Genomic DNA, 15,653 nt, shown 5'->3' with positions numbered 1-15,653 from the left:
GAAGAAAATGACATCAAAGGGGAATTTAAATAAATGCAAGGTGCAATCTAGGCTGCCCAGAATAAAGGTGCTGCTTTGCCTAGAAACTAATTGAAAAGAAGGGTTTCTGGTCCGAGTGGAATTTTCACTTCCTGAAATACTCCCATGTTGCACATCAAAAAATAAAAATCAGATTTTTGAGATGTTTGATTACAGATTGAAGCAATTCTGTGCAAACATGAATCAATTGGAATTGAATTGTTGCAGATACTGGTTGAACAGCAGAGAAATGAGTCCTTCAGCCCACAATGTCCGCGCTGATCTTTCTGCCTTTCCACACAAATCCTATTTTCTAGTATTAGGTCCATATCGTTTTGCACAACTGCACTTATCCCATTTTCCTTTTAGGCCTGTAGCGACTGTCATAATGTCTCCCATATGCTGTGATTGGATGAACGTTTGATGGATCTGGGCCTGCACTTGCTGGAGTTTAGGAGAAGGGGGGAGGGATCTCATTCAAATCTATCGAATATTGAAAGGCCTAGATAGAGTGAATGTGCAGAGGATGCTTCCAATAGTGTAGGAGTCTAGAATCTAGAGGGTACAGCCTTAGAATATAAGGATGTCACCTTAGAAAACAGATGAGGAGGAATTTATTTAGCCAGAGAGTGGTGCATCTGTGGAATTCATTGCCACAGACAACTATGAAGGCCAAGTATTGGGTATGTTTAAAATTAAGGTTGACAGGTTCTTGATTCGTAAGGGTGTCAAAGGTTATGGAGCGAAGGTGGGAGAATGGGGTTCAGAGGGATAACTAATCAGCCATGATTGAATAGTGGTGCAGATTCAATGGGTCGAATGGTATAATTCTGTACTTTGTCGTATGGTCTTATGGTATCCAATTACCACCATCAAACACTGTCTGTGTAAAATGTTTTCCATTCATATCCCCTTCAAAACTCCTTTCTCACGTCTTAAACCTATGCCCACTTGATTTATTAGTTGGCAAGAGTATTTTTTCAAGGAGCCGAAGAATTAAGATAAGGCCTAAGAGAACTCTATAGTCAATTCGATGCAATAATCTGGGCAGAAATTCATATTTTCCAATTACTTCCAGCAATGCTAGGCGTTAATTTATGTTTTATAGCTAGACTACAAGTTGCCAAGAATCTACAATAAGCTCTGAAATCCAATGCTATCCACATCAATTGCAGTTTTCAATTAAAGCTTTTAATTTAGAAGCATGGTTCCCTCACTAATCGCAGTCTAAACCCAGCATCCATGCTCTGTGCTCTTCCTCTAAAACTCATTGTGTGACCTTCAGTGTAATAATCTGCACTTCAGAGTACAACATAATGAAGTGACTAAATCACACACTTAACACTAAAAAATGGGGATGGCATGATGCATTTCAAGGCATTCTCCAAAGAATGATAGTATAAAAATTAATTCTAAAAAATAATCTTTATCCCAGAATCTAACATGTTAAGTATTATTTCTACATTCAAGGCTTATTATTTCACAGTTCCAAATCTATCCCATTCTTAGTAGAATAAAGAATATACTCAGTGAAAAATCAGTTCTTGATTTTTCTTTAGTTAGAGCTACGTATTATGCTTTGTAGACACGTACAGTAGCTTGAACAAAAGAAAGTGAATTATCCACAAAAAATGTTAAGGATTTTGACATGGATTTTAACACTAGTGATGGTGGAACTTGTTGAGAAGCAGTGCAATTCCATAATGAACCAGAAACATTCCTTCTAAGTCCCAAAATTGTTGGCCGATCATTACTGCCGTTAACTCAAGGCAGACTCCTCATAGAAAATCTGCTCGCTGAGCTATACCACACAATCTTTTCCACTGGAGAGGAAAAGATACTTGGGAGATGAGTGCTAATACTTTTCAAAGTACTCAGGTGCCATGGTAACGTAGTGGTTAGTGCGACGCCATTACAGTTTGGGGCGTTGGAGATCAGAGCTCAATTCTAGTGTCCTCTGTAAGGAGTTTGTACACCCTTCCCATGGAATGCAATGCATGGGTTTTCCCACAGTCCAAAGACATCCCAGTTAGTAGATTAGTTACTCATTATAAATTGTCCTATGATTAGGCAAGGGTTGAATCGGGGGAAGCTGGGCAGTGCAGCTCAAAGGCCAGAAGGGCTATTCTGCCCTGTATCTCTAAAGAAATAAAGTTTATTTAAAGTTTTTTTTTCAGTGATTTAAAATGTTGTTATTTAATATTCTTTCTTTTTAACTATCAAATTAATTTTCATAGTTTTGTAATTTAATAAGACTGATTGATGATGAATCCCCCAAGATCTGATTCTCTGTATCTCAAAGGTGACAATGGAGTTTGGAAGGTAACAAATATACCCCGACTACTTAAGGAAGGATTGAGAGAGAAAATATTACACTACAGATCTGCAATTGGAAAATTGCTAGAATCTATGATTAATGAAATTAATAATAGGATTGGGGAGAGTCTACATCAAAAGACAAATCTGTTCAGAGTTTTGTGAAATTGTAACTACCAGAATAAGGGGGAAAACAATTAGATTTTTGGAAAGTAAACACGAGGAATTCTGCAGATGCTGGAAATTCAAGCAACACACATCAAAGTTACTGGTGAACGCAGCAGGCCAGGCAGCATCTCTTTTTGGAAGATGTTTGTAGGACAGTACTAAACAAAGTTAAATTGGATGGGATTGAGTGTTTTCTGGACCTTTACATATCAGTGTGGTTTGGGGCTTGGCAGAATAAAGAGATCGTCTTTGGGGTGAAAGCCAGTGAGTAGTGAAATGCCACACAGCTCAGTGTCAGGACACCAGCTATCCACAATATGTAAATATAATCCATGTTTGCTGATGATTTTGAGTGCCAGGGAGGTTTGCAATGAGGAAGCAAAAGGGGGCATAATGAGGCTAAGTAAATGGGTGAGGACATGACAGAGGAATGCAATGTGGGAATATGTAAAGTCACCCTCTTTGGTAGAAAGATGAAACGTTTATTTTGAAGTAATGCCCATTCATACTGAAGTGCATCCCTGCACACAGATAGCCAAACTTTTAGGAAGGGAAAAGTATTTTCATTCCAAGCGCTCTAAGTAAAATTGTCTAGTGTGATCAGAAGACAGCAACAGGAATATGGTGAATATCTAGTGTCATTACCTAAGGAAGGATGTTTGCAATAGGTGTGTCATAAAGACCCACCAGATTGATTTCTGGATTTATCCTATGAAGAGAAATTACATGGATTGGGCCTGAACTTTTGAGAATTTAGAAGAGACAAGATGACCTCAAAGGAACATGTCAAATTCTTACAATACTTGGCAGGTTAAAAGCAGTGTTCTCACTGCCTGGAGTGCACAGAACAAGGAGTCATAGTTACCAGCAGTCAGGAATTAGATGAGAGGAAATTTCTTAATCCATGAACTTTCAAATTCCGTACCTGAGACATGGATAGAATTTTAAATATTAGGGGATATTTTGTTCCTCTCTGCACCTTGTGATACATCAGGCAGTAACCTTGCTGTTTATTTAGCATCTGTCTTATTCTTCCCCAAGGCCAAGTTTTTCCCAATCCAGCATGAATTAAAAGTGTACAAGGAGATGGATGGATTTGAACCCGGGAGCACTTGCTGCAAAGTCCTGTGTTGATACCACTGGTTGACTGATATTAGGGGAAATTGAGGGAATCTTCATGAAGGGAAAAGATCAGCTGTAACCTTCTTCATTAGCGGAACAGGCATGAGGAGCCAAACAGCCAAGCTCATTTCTATTTCTTATTAGCTTCTTAATGTTTCAGAAATCTGGAAAAATTCTAAGCCCCTTGGTAGGTTTGATAGTTGGCAGAGACTGGATTGCCAAGTTGTCAAACTTTTGTCTGCAGTTTTGTGGGGTGGAGACTCCTGTCTCATAGTGCGTCACCACAAAGAACCTCAGCATTACAATCTGGATCAATTACTAACAGATAAGTAGAAGATAAGCTTGCACTTACCTCAAAGTCACACTTGGGTGACTCACAGATGGTAGTAAATGCAAACCTTTTGCTTGCGTCCAACCTTCTCATAAGGCAAAGGTTGCCTTAAGTGTTATTTTCACTTTCCAGTACACACTGTCCTTTTGATTTCAAAACAAGTTTGATGACTAAATGGAGCATCAGAAATGTTTCTTCACTGGTGCACTCTCAAGGAAGCCAGGGAATCCAAGAAGGCCAAACTAAGGCTGATGCTGAGATGGTGAAGGTTTGGAAGCCCAGTGTGGGAGTCAGACACTTCAGAAGAAATTTCAAACAAGAGATGTGGATTTTGGCAATGATTTTGTTTCTTCAAAAGGAGAAATCTTGGCAACAGTTGACAGAGGGAGACAGTAAGATGACAGGAACCCATCCAAGGTGTGGTGGTAAAACAGTCACCTGCGCACTATAGAATCTGTGACAGCCCAGAGTCCTGAACTGGGGAATTTAAAGAGCACCTTGACCATCTGAGCCATGAGCTAAACATTTAACTGTGAGGAAGAAATCTCAATAGGGCTTAACAGAACTTCTGCACTTACTCTCAACGTTAAATGATTAATGTTGCTTATGTTGGATGAAAATACAACTCATCATCTGATTGCAAACATATGAACTATCCATTTGTAATGGATTTCCATTCTCAGCATCAAGAAAGTTTCACAGCAGTAAAAATATACGGAATGGAAGCAATCACAAGGCTCAGTAAATCTGAACATTCAGCATTTCAAAACATCCATCAGAATTTTAAGTGAAGTTTCTCGATAATGTTGCCCTTGACGTGAGTGAAACCGATAAAAATGAAAATAAGAGAGAAAGGAAACTGACTGAATACATAAAGGGAAAGTGTACATGACAGCGATGGAGAGTGAGGGAGAGACAGCAGAATGAGGGTGAGGGGGCAGAGGGAGTGTAAGGATATGATCAGGGTGACAGTGAGAGTGAGAGAGGCTCAGGAAAATGGCGAGAGTATGCACAGAGAGACCAGAGGGAGATTACAGGGTGACATTGAAGGAGAATGCAGAGGGAGTCTGTGAGTGTAACAACAGAGAAAATTGTTCAGAAAGGGCAGAAATGTTTGAGAAAGAAGGCAGAGAAAGGAGTGGAAGGGTAGAGGGAACGTGGGTGGGGGGGGGCAAGGAGACATGATGCTCTGTATTTATGGTTATTTCCAATGCCCTCGCTGCAGGACGACAGACTTCACCAGCTGGCAGAAGACACAACAGGCATACTGCGAGGTTTTGAAAATCCTGTCTAGGTTGGTCACCAGCACCATGCAGCTACACTAACACAAACTAATATCTTTTGGTGCTACTGATCTAATTGGCCATTTTTCTTAAAGGGAGCTGGGTTCAACCAATGCAACCATACAGCATTAGAACCCCCTTACTCCACTTTAACAGACTTTCTTATCCCCAACAGTGTCAACAATCTTTTACACTGGGTGTAAAAAAAAAAGCAAACGTTATCATTGACCTTAATTTACTCCATTTTCCATCGTAAATATCATCAGAAATATGGCTGTCAGAATCCTCAGACTGTGATGTGGTGCATTCAAGGTCCAATTGCTGTTATTGGACCAACAAAACCACCACGTAGATCTTGGGCCACAGGAAAGGAGCAGGTGGAATCCACAAGAAACATTTCTGCAAAATGGTAAAACATATTCAAGTCTCTGAGAGGATTATTTTGAACGAGGAAGCATTCAGAGAGCTGGCAGTATTACCCTGGGGAAAATATGGTCAATGGTGGAGGAAGGGGTTTCACATTTCCAACATTTTCATCTTTGTTTCAAATACAGATAATAATTCTAATCTGGCATCTTTGGGACCTGAATGGCAACACCCTAGAAATTGCCCCCCATCACCTTACTCTGGCCGGGAACACTTTTCTTTTTAAGTATAGGTACTGCCCGGTCAAGTTGGGTTTCTGAGAACTGTCGGTTGAGATCACAAATATAAACTAGTAGATTAATAGCAGGTGAGTACAGATCTCAGACCTTAATTAGAATGAATTGATTAATATAGATCAGTACTACAGATTCAAAACAATATTGGACCATGGGAGATGTCCACAGAATGCCAGCCTAGAAAGTTTCAAGCTGCACTAACTACATCATATTTTAATCATACCATAACTTTTCATACTGTTGGATCCAGCCAGCAAACATACTGCAAATCTTTTTCTGAGATTACTTGACCTAACCTGAGCTGGGAAAAACATATTAAGAACTCTCAAGGTTCATCTCAGGAACGTTCAATGAAATTTAACAAAAAGCACTTTAAGGGCACAGTATGGGCCAAGAAGAAAGACCTTACGAAGGGATTTAGAAGAAGCAAGTAAAATGTGTAGGGAAAAATATTCCAGAGCTTAGGACCTTAGCAGCTGGAGGTACACCGCCTACACTGGAGCAATTCAAAAGGTAATTATAAAAGGCTACTCTGTAATGAAGCAAGAGAAAAAACTAAATCTATTAAAAGGGAAACATTATTTCAATTATGATGTTATAAAAATAAGAGTGCATAGGTTTGTGAGAGGAAGGAGTTTTCTGAAGCCCAAGTTTATTTTAAAACTGGAATGCGCTGTCAAAGGTGGTGGGGGAATCAGATACAATTACAAGCTTTAAGAGGCATCTGGACAGGCACTTATTTAGGCAAGGCATGGAATGATGTGGTTGTAATGTGGAACGTGGGATGGGCGCAGCTGGTGAAAAAGGCTCAGCATGGATATAGAGTTATGGAGCACTACAACACAGAAACAGGTCCTTCAATCCAACTGGTTCATAGTGAATTGTTATTATGCCTTGTCCCATTGACCTGCACCGAGACCATAGCCCTCCACACCCTACCCATCATGTGCTTATTCAAGCTTCTGTTGCAATGTTATATGTTGCAATCCAACCTGCTGGTAGCTCATTTCAGTACATTCACACCACCCGCTGCGTGAAGATCATCCCCTTTAGGTTCCCCTTCAATGTTTCACCTTTCACCATTAACCTATGACCTCTAGTTCTAGTCTTTCCCAACCTCAGGAAAAAGCCTGCTTGCATTTACCCTCCTTATAGCCCACATTATTTTGTATGCCTCTATCAAATCTCCCCTCATTGTCCTTGTTGAACCAGAAGGCCTGTTTCTGTGCTGTATCACACCAGTCTTTAAAAAATTATCATCAAATTGAAATTTGCGTTCTGAATAGTTCTCTGGAATGCCAAGAAAACACCTAATAGCTTTTGCTGTTTATAAAAAGAGAGGTAATTCCTAATATTCATCTACCAGCCCAGTCTCACCCCCCCGCCCATCTCACTTCCATATACCGGTTATTTTCCCTCAACACTCTTGGATGCAGGGTTACTGCCCAAAACACTGACTGGCCTTTTGTCTCCACACGTTATCCTGAATTATGGAATTTTTACAGTATCTGCTCTCTGTTCCAGTTTCTTGCTGCAGATCCCAGCATCTGCAATCTCTAAGTGTCTCTATAATTATTGAGCAGCTGGTAATTTACACCACATTGCTACTTTGCATTCTAGCACTTGTTCAGCAATAGAGCTATGGAGAACCAGCAGTTAAGACTCAAGTGGATACAGGCTCTGTCTCATAATTTAATGTTCTACTACTTTACAATACTCTCCTTTGCTAATATTTTGGAAGCACTCATGGAAAGGTGTTATTGGACTAAATATGTCAATGCAGTGCACTAAATGTGAGAGTGTCAAACTTCCCAGTGGTGAAATGTGTTTATCAGCTACTGCCTTTATTTGAACCTTAGAGTATTGGATTTGCAAGTCCGCAACATTTCTTTTAATACAGTTTTTTAAATATATAAATACCAAATGGTGGCCAAAAGTGGTCTGATACTCTGAGTCATATACTTTCTGTATTCTGGAATGTTCTTATTCAGATTTGTTGATTTCTTATTTCTGAAAATTTCTAAAGAAACATTTGGAAGATATTTAACTATGTAAATGTAATTTTGGATCAAAATGTTATGATTAATTGCTCCAACAATGCTTTCCCATTTTCCTCTACTGAATTTCAAAGGTACTTGCCAGTAAAATGTTAACAACGGTTTGATCTAAGTACACCTGAAGTATGGACTCTGATGTCCTGCTTCCTCATCACCACCCAGAAACAATACTGATAAGTATAGGAAGTATAAATGATATTTTCCTCCTAAAATCAGGGCTATGAAGGTCAAATGGAGTGACTTGTTTGCAGTTAGTTAAGCAAGTGTAACCCTCAGGCTCGCCCAGCTCACGTTCATCTAGGGAATCAGCCTTTGGCCCCGCCAAACTGGGTAATCACATTTGTGTAGATGCTGTGTAATGTACTCCCAGTTACAAACCCACAACACAGTACACCATATGCAATTAAATGATAGAACTTTATGAATCTTAATCTGACTATAGGGTTAGTAATGAAAATAAACAAAACAAAAAAAAGGGCATAGGTCAAAGTCAAAGTTCCAGTTCAAGCACACTCAGTAGTCATTCTTCCACCACCGATCTCCTCCGAACGTCCCCGACCTTCGGACCCTCAGATCCCAGTCCACTCCATCCAGTGGTCTACCAGCTTTCCCAACTCGCATCTTCCCTCTTCATCTCTCCTCGACAAAACCCGGCTCCCAGACACACAAGAAAGAACAGCATGTCCTCATTGGCTAACCCCATGCATACCAAACTCCATTATCTCCTAGCCATAACCCAAACGTTGCAGCTGCAGAGAAACCATTACATTAGCATTAGCAGTGAAACATTAATGCAAACTTAGCAGAGACCAAAATTCAGTTTTAACATTTTCTGAGTTAAAACGATTTTGCAATGCATCACCCATCAGCCACATTCAAAACTACAATAATAGTTCTTGAAAAACTCTTCAAGTAAACTCTTTACTAAGGCACTCATCATAAAACTGCAAACACAAGGAATTCTGCAGATGCTGGATATTCAAGCAACACACATAAAAACTGCTGGTGGAATGCAGCAGGCCAGGCAGCATGTATAGGAAGAGGTACAGTCGACGTTTCGGGCTGAGACCCTTCGTCAGGACTAATTGAAAGAAGAGATAGTAAGGATCTATCTCTTCCTATAGATGCTGCTTGGCCTGCTGCATTCCACCAGCATTTTTTATGTGTGTTGCAACATAAAACTGTATTGTTTAAATTGAATTTTCCACTGGTGTATTTGGAACTCTGGCGCATGGGTTGCTAAGCAGGTTTAGTTCGGTTTAGTATTCGAGCACTCAAGAAAAACAGTGTTTTTCATTAATGCATTCATTTTGAGACGAGAGCAATTTTAAGAACTTGCGCTTCTGGTGTGACTTTCTGCATGTCAGGAATGAATGTTGGAAACTTAAGGGCGTGCTCCACTGATTTTCTATCTGTTAAAAATAATGGCAAATCCCTGCTGCAGGAGCACTAATTTGTAAACATAACCTCTAAAGTTTTCTGTAAAATAGGAACACACCCATGTTCAGTAAAATTTATGATAGCTTTGAACAAATGTTGAGGGAGAGAAAAGCCACTCCAGAACCTTGTGTTGCCATGAAACAAATATACCTGCAAAATAATTGGAACAATTGGCAAGCGCTTTAACGGGCTCATCAGCTGCACTATTCAAAAGTTCTTTAGCATAAGAGGCAGTGCCACACAAAGTCCAATGAGCAGAAATTCATTACACCAGAAAACGTTCAGCATGGCTAACCCTTCCTTATAATAAACACAGCATAATGATTTGAAATGAATTGATTTGGCATTTTGAAGTTACATAACGAGCAGATTTCAAGTGTCAAAGTCAAAGTGAATTTATTGTCAAAGGACGTACATCCCTGGCAAGGATATGAAAGCATCAGGGTAACCCATTTCTTGTTTTTTTTAAATCATGGCACTCAATACGTCCGACCACAAAACCTTCTGCATCTTTACAGTATCTTCTAAGTGATGCTTTACAAAGTTTTTATGGGCAAGGATATGCCTTTTTTTTAAAGCAAGGGCTTCTTCCTTGCCACTCTTCCATAAATACCCTTTTTGTGCAAGACCTTAGAAATTGTGGAGCCATGAACTTCATCTCCAGTTGCAGGCCCTGACTTCTGCAGCTCACTCCGTTACTGTTGGCATCACAGGAGCCTGTCTTACAAATACCATTCTTCTCTGGCGAACAAGTTTAGAGGGGTGACCTGACCTAGACAGTGTGGCTGTGGTTATACAATTTTTTCCAGATTTTCACAATGGACTGCACTGAGCTCCAACGCATGTTCAGTGCCTCTGAGGTGGTCTTTGTATCCTTCCCCAAATTTATGCTTCTCTATTATCATTTCACTGACTTCTCTTAAATGCTCTTTTATCTTCACTTTGGTTTGGTCTGATGAAAATCTTCAATACTGTTGGACATTACAGAGAGAGGGGGTATTTATTCTTTTGAATTAATTGAAAACATGTGATCCTCCAATGTTCTACATCAACAAATTGGGCGAGTTGGTAAGGTAACATATTACTCCTGAGTTAAGTTAACACAGAAATTAAAAAAGGGGTGAATACTTTTTCAGCCTTTCATTTTTGGTTTCGAGTAAATTATTGACAGGTTTTCAAATTTTTCTTTTGACATGATGTCCAATGTTTTGTAGATTAGCTCAACGATTCTACATCAAGATATTTTAAATTTAGAAAACGAGACAGTAAAATGTGAATATAGTTGTGGGAGCCGAGTACATTTTCAAGGCACTGTATATAAATGCATAGAACAACACCCAACCGTGGGCTCCATGTACCCTTCTCATTTTTCAGTTTTATCTCTGTATCCTTGGCCATTTGACGTGATCAGTGCAGCTCCCTTTACTCCAGTGAATTCACCATTTTTTAAATAACATGTATCATCCTTTCTCTTCCCTCATGCCATTGAAATCCATTAATTCTGCACCGACGACAGAAGTGCTGGAAAAACATATGCAGCTGCCAGGCAATCAGCCTCTGCAGTTCCATTTCCTTTCCAATCATAATTAGCAAATTTATTTGTATCTTGTAATTTGTTTCAGTTGGCAGCTTCAAGTTTCAGTTGCCTTGCACGAAGTGGAGTGAACGGCAAATGAGGCTCCAAGGTTGAGGGTTCTCTTGTTCCCATCCATACTCCCCTGGATTGATCTTCCTTTGTGCATTCTAACCGGCTGCATCACTATCTGGTATGAAGGCACCGACGCACAGGATGAGAAAAGCAGCAGAGGGTTGTAAACTCAGCCAGCTCCATCATGGGCTCTGGCATTAAGAACATCTTCAAAAGGTGGTGCCTCAAAAAGGCAATATCCATCATTAAGGATGTCCACCACCTAGGACGTGCCCTGTTCTCATTGCTATCATCAGGGAGGAGCTACAGGAGTCTGAAGACACACACCCAACAGTTTAGGAACACCTTCTCTGCCATTAGATTTCTGCATAGTCCATGAACCCTACCCCACTATTTTGCTCGCTTTTTGCACTACAGTACTTATTTATTTATTTTTTTACATATTTCTTATCGTAACTTCTGGGATTTACTTAATGTATTACACTGTGCTGCTGTGGCAGCCAACAAATTTCATGAAAAATGTCAGTGGTGATTCTACATTGTCAAGCTACTCAAAGATAACAGTAGGAGCAACTGAGACTCATATAATTCTTTGTCCATTTGGAATCTTCCATTTCAGCCATGGGATGTTACCATAAGCCTTCAAGAGTAGTAATCTCAGCTGACTTCTCTTTTCCCTCTCTCCCCTAATACAAATATCTGCATCTTAACTTGTTCTTCTGTTTGAAATATGATTTGAACCATGGAAGATCCCTTTCAAATCAACCTACAAAGAAAGGTGAATTGTAGAAATGCAGAAAATAGATCTGACGAAACTAAACCAAAACACACACTCTAATTAAAACAACACACATCAAAGTTTGCTGGTGAACGCAGCAGGCCTTGATGTGTGTTGCTTGAATTTCCAGCATCTGCAGAATTCCTTGTGTCTGCGTCTCTAATTAAAACGATGGGATTCAGGTCCAACAATCAAAAGTGAGTTTAGGGAATTCTGTTTGGTTCAGGTGGATTTTCAGGACACGGCCGAGCTTCTTGCGACATACTTGGCAAAACTTTGACCCAGACATGCCATTGATTTGATAGTTGTCATTGGCTAGGCTTGCTCCTTGGATCAGTAAGTCCAACCTCCCGCATCCTGAGGAGGCAAGTTGTAGAGGAATGTGGGTGCAAGGTTGCGTCTGTAAAATTCAGTCTGGTTACTACTGATGTGGAAGTACTGCTTGGATAGGTTAAGGAAGCAGATTCATTAAAAAGATTCAAAAGAAAGTTAGTCAAATATTTGAAGAGGTAAAGATGATTGACCATGAGAAAAGAGCTGAGTTATGAAATTGAATGTTTTAGCTCTTCAATGGAAATAATGCACTCCCGCTCCTCCGTGTCCATTTGCTTCACTGTTAAGATGTTCTCCGCACAGCACCAGATTCAACTCTGAAATGTTGCCAAAGTTAAGAAGTCAGCAGTCACACCCATAGTAAGAAAGGTCAAACTGAATTAGAGAGAAATCATACACTGTGTGATTAATGAGTGGAACTTTTCTGTCTGGCTCACATCTGCTCTCAATGTCCTTACCTGAACCTCCGTGCAGCACCAGTTAGGTCTATGGACCCGGTTATAATCAGCACAATGAAATGCAGAGCAGAGCAATCCCTCTGCACGTGGCAAGCACTGCTTCCAGAATTACCTGAAGCTTCACTGTCTCACTTGTAGAGCTGCTCCTCCCTGCCGAAGCAAATGGAGAGGTAACTTCTGGGTAACTGAAAGAAGGTGGAACTCTGCCCCTGGACACTATGAGAAGTCAGATGCCCATGGCAGTCAGAACAGCAACAATAGGACACCTTTAATTGTGTGCGTGGCCCCCGGAAATGATTCACATTTTTCACCAGGTCCTCTCACAAAAAAGCTGGACACCACTGAATTTATGTGACATTTATGTTTGTGTTAGCCAATTGAGTTGTGAATGCTCAACTCTCTTGACATGGGATGCCCAAACCATTTTCCATCAGTATAATTTGCATTTGAAACCAGGACCTACAGGCCCTTGTTTCAAATACCTAAGACTACTTTTGCACAGTACAGTACTTGTGACAAGTAAATGAATCTGAATTGGATAGTCAACATGGCTATATTCATGGGAAACTATCAATTTGATTGAGAAAAGCTTTTGACAAGATTTTGCACAGTTGGCTGCTCTGGCAGATTAGATCACATGGAATCAAGAGTGAGCTAGCCAACTGAATACAAATTTGGCTTGGTGGTAAAAATCACAGGGTGATAATGGTGAGGGGGCAGGTTTCAGATGGAGGCATGTAAACTGTGGTGTGTTTTAGAGATCGGTACTTAGTCCACTGTTGTTTGCCTTCTATGTTAAGAATTTGGATAAGAATGTAGGAGAGTGGACCATAGAAGACAGGGAAGGAGGAAGGGAACCAGAGGGAGGTGACTTGCAGGTGAGAGGAAGAAGTTTTTTTGGTATTTACAGGGCATGTGTGTGGTACATGGGGCCAAGAGAAGTGGCTGAATCAGATATCATAGCAACATTTAGACAAACACATGAACGAACTGGGAAAGGAAGAATATATATCTTGAGCAGGCAGAAAGAATTAGTGTAAATGGGCATCATAGTTGGCAAGATATTATCAGCTGGAGGGCCTTTTCCTGTGGTGTACTATTTTATTTTCTATATTCAGTTTTGACCTCGATATACAATAGTGTCTACACTTCAATTATCACTGATTGCTTCTAAGGAGCTTTGAAACTCCCTGGAGAAAAGCTAAATAATCATATAAATGTAAATTCTTTCCTTTCCAAGCAATGCACACAGGCCAGGCGGCATCTATGGAAAAAAAGTAAACAGTCAACATTTTGAGCCGAGACCCGTCTTCAGGACTGGGGAGAAAAAATAAGAAGTTAGAGCAAGAAGCTGGGGGAGGGGAGGAAGAAGTACAAGGTGGTAGGTGATAGATGAAACTGGGAGAGCGGGAGGGTGAAGTGAAGAGCTGGTAATCTGATAGGAGAGAATAGAAGACCACGGAAGAAAGAGAGGGGGAGGAGCACCAGAGGAAGGTGATGAACAGATAAGGTGATGAGGTGAGAGAGGAAGACAGGTATGGAAATGGTGAAAGGGTTGGGGGGGGGTAGTTACCGGAAGTTCAAGAAATTGATGTTCGTGCCATTAGGTCGGAGGCTACCCAGCCAGAATACAAGGTGTTGCTTCAATACAAGTTGTGGCCTCATCACAACAGTAGAGGAGCCACCAACTGACATGTCAGAATGGGAATGGACAGTAGAATTGAAGTGGGTGGCCACCGGAATCCCACCACCAAGCACATCTCTCCCCCCCACCCCACATTCCGCTTTCCATAGGGATCACTTCCTATGTGACCTCCTTGTCCATTCGTCCCTCCCCACTGATCTCCCTCCTGGTACTTATCCTTGCAAGCGGAACAAGTGCCATACCTGCCCCTACACCTCCTCCCTCACTACCATCCAGGGCCCAACAGTCCTGCCAGGTCCTGTGAGTCTTTTGGGGTCATCTTGTGTGTGTGGTGGTCCTGGTGTGGTCTCTTATGTATCAATGAGAACTGATGTAGATGGGGAGATTGCTTCGCCAAGCACCTACTGCCAAAGAAAGCGGGATCTCCCGGTGGCCACCCACTTCAATTCTACTTCCCATTGCGACATGCCAATCCACGGCTTCCTCTACTGCCATGATGAGGCCACACAGGCTGGAGAAGCAACACCTTATATTCCATCTGGGTAGCCTCCAACCTGATGGCATGAACAAAGATTTCTCAAAATTCCAGTAATTTCCCCCCTCTTCGCCATTCTCTCACTTTATCTCCTCGCCTGCCCATCGCCTCTGTCTGGTGCTCCACTCCACTTTTCTTTCTTCCATAGCCTTCTATGATCCCCTATCAGATTTCCCCCTTCTCCAGTGCTTTTCTCTTCCTCTTTCCTAGCTCTTTACTTCACTCCTCCCCCTCCCGATTTCATCTATCACCTTGTGGTAAACCATATATATGTTGTAACTGGGTTACCTGTCTGGACACGCCCCTCTGCTGACTGCCCCTGTGGCTCCTCCCACTGCTCCTGAATAAAGGTGATTTTGCCTTGCCCCTCCCCCTCAGTCCGGGGGCAGACACTCACCATGGAGGTCGTATTGTACAGCGAATAAAATCCAGCAGGATCACGACAACAACCTCCAAAAATTTCTCCAAGCGGCCAAAGCTTTCAATCTCACCTATAACAAAGACAAGTGTGTATTCGGGACCACCCAACGTGCTACCCTTGGGTGTGTCATGGAGAATGGAGTCATTGGCCCTGACCCCGACCGTATGCGCCCCCTGTTGGAACTCCCTCTTCCCAACACCCTCAGAGCCCTCAAAAGGTGCCTGGGCTTCTTTTCATATTACGCCCAATGGGTCTCTAACTACGCAGACAAGGCCCGCCCCCGGTCAAGTCCACCACATTTCCCCTCTCAGCCAAGGCCTACACGGCCTTCAGCCGCATAAAAGGGGATATTGCCAAAGCAGCAATGCATGCGGTGGATGAGGCCATTCCCTTCCAAGTAGAGAGTGACGCCTCCGACTTTGCACAGGCTGCTACCCT

At 41.4% G+C, this 15,653-nt stretch overlaps 1 protein-coding gene across 15 annotated transcripts in view; it reads right to left on the bottom strand.

Moving 5' to 3' along the window:
* Positions 1-15,653, bottom strand: part of LOC140195483 (sickle tail protein) — a 696,918-nt gene that overhangs the window by 106,747 nt on the left and 574,518 nt on the right. Inside the window, exon 1 of one of the 15 annotated variants that reach the window (XM_072253847.1) lies at positions 3,977-3,997. The exons of the other annotated variants lie outside the window; for them this stretch is intronic. The gene's annotated coding sequence lies outside the window, so the exon portion shown is untranslated. Of the gene's footprint in view, positions 1-3,976; positions 3,998-15,653 lie in introns of those variants that run through there. 15 annotated transcript variants of the gene reach the window in all.

This window comes from Mobula birostris, chromosome 3, assembly GCF_030028105.1.
Source record: "Mobula birostris isolate sMobBir1 chromosome 3, sMobBir1.hap1, whole genome shotgun sequence".
Classification (NCBI taxonomy): Eukaryota; Metazoa; Chordata; class Chondrichthyes; order Myliobatiformes; family Myliobatidae; genus Mobula; species Mobula birostris.
Note: the sequence above shows the minus strand (reverse complement) of the source record. Positions and strands in the feature narration are given on the sequence as shown.